The sequence below is a fragment of the Equus quagga genome, unplaced genomic scaffold (assembly GCF_021613505.1).
Source record: "Equus quagga isolate Etosha38 unplaced genomic scaffold, UCLA_HA_Equagga_1.0 188_RagTag, whole genome shotgun sequence".
Classification (NCBI taxonomy): domain Eukaryota; kingdom Metazoa; phylum Chordata; class Mammalia; order Perissodactyla; family Equidae; genus Equus; species Equus quagga.
The window spans coordinates 42581-48329 of NW_025797802.1; the positions used below are offsets into that span (position 1 = coordinate 42581).

At 39.5% G+C, this 5749-nt stretch overlaps 1 non-coding gene across 1 annotated transcript; it reads right to left on the reverse strand.

Annotated features, from left to right (window-relative positions):
* Nucleotides 1–423: 423 nt before the first annotated feature.
* Nucleotides 424–505, reverse strand: TRNAS-AGA (transfer RNA serine (anticodon AGA)). Its single transcript has one exon. It is a non-coding gene; the product is annotated as a tRNA-Ser (tRNA).
* Nucleotides 506–5749: the final 5244 nt, after the last annotated feature.

The following is a 5749-nucleotide window of genomic DNA, read 5'->3' on the forward strand; positions in this document are numbered from 1 at the left end:
CGATTCAGCGTCCGGGCCGAACGTGTGCACGTGTAGCCTTGAGTCCACTCCAGTCCCTCCCTCACTTCCGGGAACAGGCAGCGCGGTGGGACTGCGGGAGATGGCGCTAAGTGAGAGACTTAAAAGACAAAAGGGAAAGATAAAAAGTGCCCTCTCTAGTTTACTTTGTTGATGCACTGGTTTCTGTCTTCACTCACAACCTTTATCTGAATCCTAGCGAACACAGCAGGGAGTCGTTAAACCCTAAAAGAGGCGTAAGTTGATTCTACTGAGGCTTTAAGAAGCAGGGTTTCGAAGGCAGGCAATGCGGAGGGGAAGGAAAAGAAGACTGTAGGGGAACGTAAGAAGGAAAGAAAAGTCTGTTCCCTGCGTGTCACGCAGAAGCCACATGATGAGTTTGCCTGGAACAGAGAAAAAGCACCCCGTAGTCGGCAGGATTCGAACCTGCGCGGGGAAACCCCAATGGATTTCTAGTCCATCGCCTTAACCACTCGGCCACGACTACCTGAACAACTGGCTCCCTATGTCAATCCTTAAAAAGAAATTCCTTCAGAATTCAGACCTACCACAAGAGCGAAAGGGAAAACAAGTCAGGATAAAAATGGCTCCTGGCACAAGAAAACATACTCTATGAATTGAATAGAAACCCTCAGTTGAAGTGCAAGTTTGGCATGGAGATCAGCCTCTCTTGGGCAGCCGCGAGAATGGAGAGCATTAGAAGAGGAGTCCTCACGGAATCAGTAATAGTTTCCCCAAACGACTTAGGCCTCTGTATTATCCTCATCTGAAACCAAACAGACTTCTCAACGAAATGGAATCAGACTCTCATCCTAGTTCTAGGCCTGATTCATGTACCCTTTGTTTGGAACTTCCAGGCATTGAGGCTCCTTGATAAAGGCTAATGGCTTTCAGAGAGGGACTTTATTCCTCTGATTTGTGTTCCAAGTGGAGGGCGAGAAAAAGCTTCCGGCACCCCCTTGCAGTGGCGTCAGTAAGCGCCTAGGCCTACATCAATCCTAAGAGCATCAATCCTGTAGGGTTTGCACAGTGCTTTGCATTGCACAATGCGCTTCCACGCTACAGTCGGGTGAAAAACGAAATTTATAAATGGTTCGTGAGTTCCTGTCCCCCCTGGAACCTGGCTACCTTCCAAACGGATGATCCTAGTTTGATTTTTGACCAAAGCAAGAGCTCATTTTCTTAAAATTTAACCAAGGCCAGTATGTTTTCTTTCCTCCTTCTTATGTTGGAGTCTCAGAGTCTAAAGCTGTGGGTCACGTGTTTTCCTGAGCCGGTTGGGTGCATAGATTACTTTTATTGGCTTTTGTCTATTTCTTGGTATCACATACTAATTTCAGAAAAGAGGAAAACGATAGCAAATGGAGAAGTCACGTTGCCTAAACAGAGAGATGAGGAAGAGGGATAAGAAAAGACAGGGAGAGAAGAGGGTGACACTAAGGAAGAAGGGAGAGAAACAAGAAATCAATGGTTTTATGGGAAACAACACGCTCTGAAGAGATAGGCACGAAGCAGCTTTGATATAAATTATGTATAGAAGATTGCTGTCCATAATTTATACACATCACATCCTTTTATTTGGTGTACAGATTTTTGTCAAGCATATATGATTTTTTTTCCTTGCTAAAGTCATTTGGAATGCTAGCTTTGATTGAAATTAGGTACTGAAGAAATACCAAAAACCTCTTGTGCTTAAAAGAAAAACCCGCAAAATAGAAAGCAATTAGTGATGCATTTGAACTAACATTATTAATCAGCATGTTGTTTGTTTTATGGTAACAATGAACAAGGGGTGGACACGGCTGCAACTTCGTTTTACTGGACTGAAAATTTTCTTTTAAATGGCAGACTGGATCTTGGCAAAGGAAGAGTGAAGCTTGAGTTGCAGGAAACAAAATAGTTATTATTTTAGTCCTAGACTGGTAACAAACCAAATGTTCATCTACAGTGGAAAAGACAAATTGTGAAGGTTTTTTTTCATACAATGGAATACCACACCATGAAGAGAGTGAAGAAACTGCAAGTACACACAACCACATTGATGAAATCATACAAACTAATATTGAGTGGGGAAAAGCTACACACAAAAGAATGCATACCATAGTGCATTCCAACTTTAGAAAGTTCAAAAACAGGTGAAACTCATCTACAGTATTAGAAATCAGGATAATAATTACCCTTGGGATGTAGTGACTGGGAGTTTTCCTCTACCCTTAGGGGGAATTTCTGGGATTCTGGTAATGATTGTGGTTCTCAAATTGGATGCTGGGTATATTGGTGTGCTTGCCTTGTGTAAATATATTGAGTTGTTCACTCTCATATTCTTTTTTGTGTGTCTGTTAAACTTCGGTAAATATTTCTCTTTTAAAAAAATCCTTCATCAGTAAGATGTAATACTTTTGCTGCCACAAAAAGGTATGTTATATATGACTATTTATTGGTGACACACACTAAGATATTCATTATGTATTTTTCGAGTAAAAACAAAAATTTGATTAATACCCAAATCCTATCCATTGTGCAAAAAGGCACATTACTAAGGCAGGGTTGTATCTTAAATTATTAATCTATGCATTTTCTGTGAATTTCCATCCTTTTCTGTTCTTTATTTGGCACCTTGAGATAATTAAATGAACTAATTCAAGTAAAGTGTTTAGAGCTTGGCACCAAGTAAAAACTCAATAAACTTTGTCTTTTATTCACTAAATTATACCTTCTATGCAGATAGTGTTTCTTATTGGTGCTTGGCATATAGTAGGTACTCAATTCATATTTTGCCTATACACTTAGGGAGTAATATGTTGCTTCCTATGGTTGCTTAGTTTTTTATGTGTAGACCTAGTGGCTAAAACTAGATAGAGTAGTCACTGAGGACAGGAATTATATATATATTTCTTCCTGTTATCCTTAATATGTATTCGAAGCCTTATTTGTATAAAGTGTGGCTGAAAAATTTCCAAACCATCAAAAAAATGGTTCCATTTGCTTAACAGTTCTTTCCTCACACATTTTACTATAAACAGCAAAGAGAACCAGGCTGCACCTTCCACACTTTGCTTGGAAATCTCCTCAGCTAAATATTCAAGTTTATTGTTAAGAAGTTCTGTTTTCCACCAGACTGTAGAGCACAATTCAGCCACATTTTGCCACTTTATAACAAGAATCACTTTTCTTCAAGCTTCTAATTACATGTGCCTCATTTCCTTCTGAGCCCTTACCAGAAGCACCTTTAACAATCATATATTTTTAATTAATACACTTTGTTATTATTATAATTTCTTTTTAAAGATTGGCACCTGAGCTAACAATTGTTGCCAATCTTCTTCTTTCTATTTTAGTTGCTTTTTCTCCCCAAATCCCCCAAGTAGACAGTTGTATATTTTAGTTGTGGGTCCTTCTGGCTGTGGTATGTGAGATGCCTCCTCAACATAGCCTGATGAGTGGTGCCATGTCCATGCTCAGGATCCGAACCGGCGAAACCCTTGGCCACCGAAGAGGAGAGGGTGAACTTAACCACTCGGCCACGGGGCTGGCCCCAACACTTTATTATTTTTTAACAGTTTTAGATTTACACAAAAATTGAGCAGAAAATACAGAGTTCCCATATACCCTCGTTCCCCCACCTGCAGTTTTCCTTATTATTGACATCTTGCATTAGTGTGGTAACTTTGTTACAATCGACAAGTTAATAAATTATTATTATAAATTATTATTAACTAAAGACTATAGTTTACATCAGGGGTTCACTCTCTGTTGTACATTCTATGGGTTTTGACAAATGTATAATGACATAGATCCACCATTACAGTATCATACAGAGTAGTTTCACTGCCCTAAAAATCTCCCGTGCTCCATCTCTTCATCCTTTCTTCCCTCCCCCAACCATAGTTTTGCCTTTTCCAGAATGTTATATAATTGGAATCATACAATATGTAGCCTTTTCGCATTAACTTCTTTCACTCATGAATATGTATTTAATGTTTCTTTGTGTTTCTTGTTAGCTTGATAGCTCATTTCTTTTCATTGCTGAATAATATTCCATTGTATGGATGTACCACCATCTATTTATCCATTCACTTATTGAAGGGCATCTTGGTTGCTTCCAAGTTTTGGCAATTAGGTTTTTGTGTGGATGTAAGTTTTCAACTTATTTGGATAAATACCAAAGAGTGCAATTGCTGGATCATGTTGTAAGAGTGTGTTTAGTTTTGTAAGACACTGCCAAACTGTCTTCCAAAGTAGTTGTACCATTTTGCGCTCCCACAAGCAATGAATAAACGACATATTTTTTCTTAAACTCAGGAAATTGGTCATCTCGTTACTAGTGTTAGAGATTAAAAGTGAGAGCTTGAGACCAAATTACTAAATTCAAGTCCTAGCTTCTTCATTTACTGGCTATGTGACCTTGGGCTAGTTACCTGTGCCTCAGTTTCCTTTTTTGTAAAGTATGAATAATAACACAGAAATAACTTCAATAGGTTGTTTAAAGAATTAGTTAATAGATATAAAGCACTTAGAACACTGCCTGACACACAGAAAGTGTTAAATGGCAGCTGATTTCATACTATCTCTCCTTCCTGATGACCAATATCCACATCCTCTGTCTTTTATATCTATTACTCCATTCTCCTTTATTTCATTCATCTTTTTCTTTTGAATCATGGAGGAGCTTTAAAAGAATATCCTACACATAAAAGTTGTGATTCACTTTTCCACAACATTGATTCAGTTCTTCTCCAGTATGATTTTAATTATGTTGCTGCATCTTAAATATTTTTGCCATATGTTTTAATCCTTTTTCATCTAGTGTCTTTATTTCAGCCTGTTCTCTCACAGCTTTCATTCTTGTTTCATTCAAGCCATGTCTTCTTGCAATCTACTGGGAATACCAAATTTTTTCCTGAAATTTTCTAGGTCCTACAGTAGATCTTTCCTGAAATCTGCTCTTAGAGACTTCTAGATATTGTTCCCTTTTCTTTGACTTTGTTTTCATACACTCAGTGTTAGAATTTTCAAGTTTAGAGTTTTGTCAGCCAACAGGCTGAGTGACTTGACCTTAGCCCCTCTATGCAAATGCTGGGGTCGCAAGGAAGCACGTAAAGTGCGTGGGTCACACATTTAAAGATAGAAAAGCCTACCGACTCCTGTTGGATTCTTTTCTGCCAAGGACACAATGACAGACTGGCCTAAGGCTCCATTCGCAGCTTTGCGCTGGCTGAAGTAGGCATACACAATGCACTACTGTAGGGCAAAACATGGCAACACCACCTCCTAGTTTAAAATGTGGGTCGCGACCCATTTGAGAATCATGAAAGCAATATAATGCGTCACGACTAGAATTTTTAAAACGACAAAGGAATAGGACACTAAATAGAATGCAACACAGGCAATAAAGGTAAGGAATGCATCGCGAAATGCTTGTTTGCGTTTTTAAATTATATTTATATGTCTTACAATCTGTCCGGTCATACAGGCTTGAGAGTCACTGCTCTGAAATATACCTCTACCTGAGACATTTAGGAACAAACCCTGGGGAGTTGAACGTCTGGCGCTGCACAACGGGATCTTACATGTTAGCTGAGCCCTCTGGGAAATGGAGTCCAGAGTCGTGGAGCATTCTGGGAATCGTAGTCCAGCGTGTCGGCGGGGCACAGTCGAACGCAGCCGGCAAGTAGGGGCGGGGTTCTCTCGGCACGACCGGAAGTGGCCGTTGAAGCCGGCCGTAGGCGTG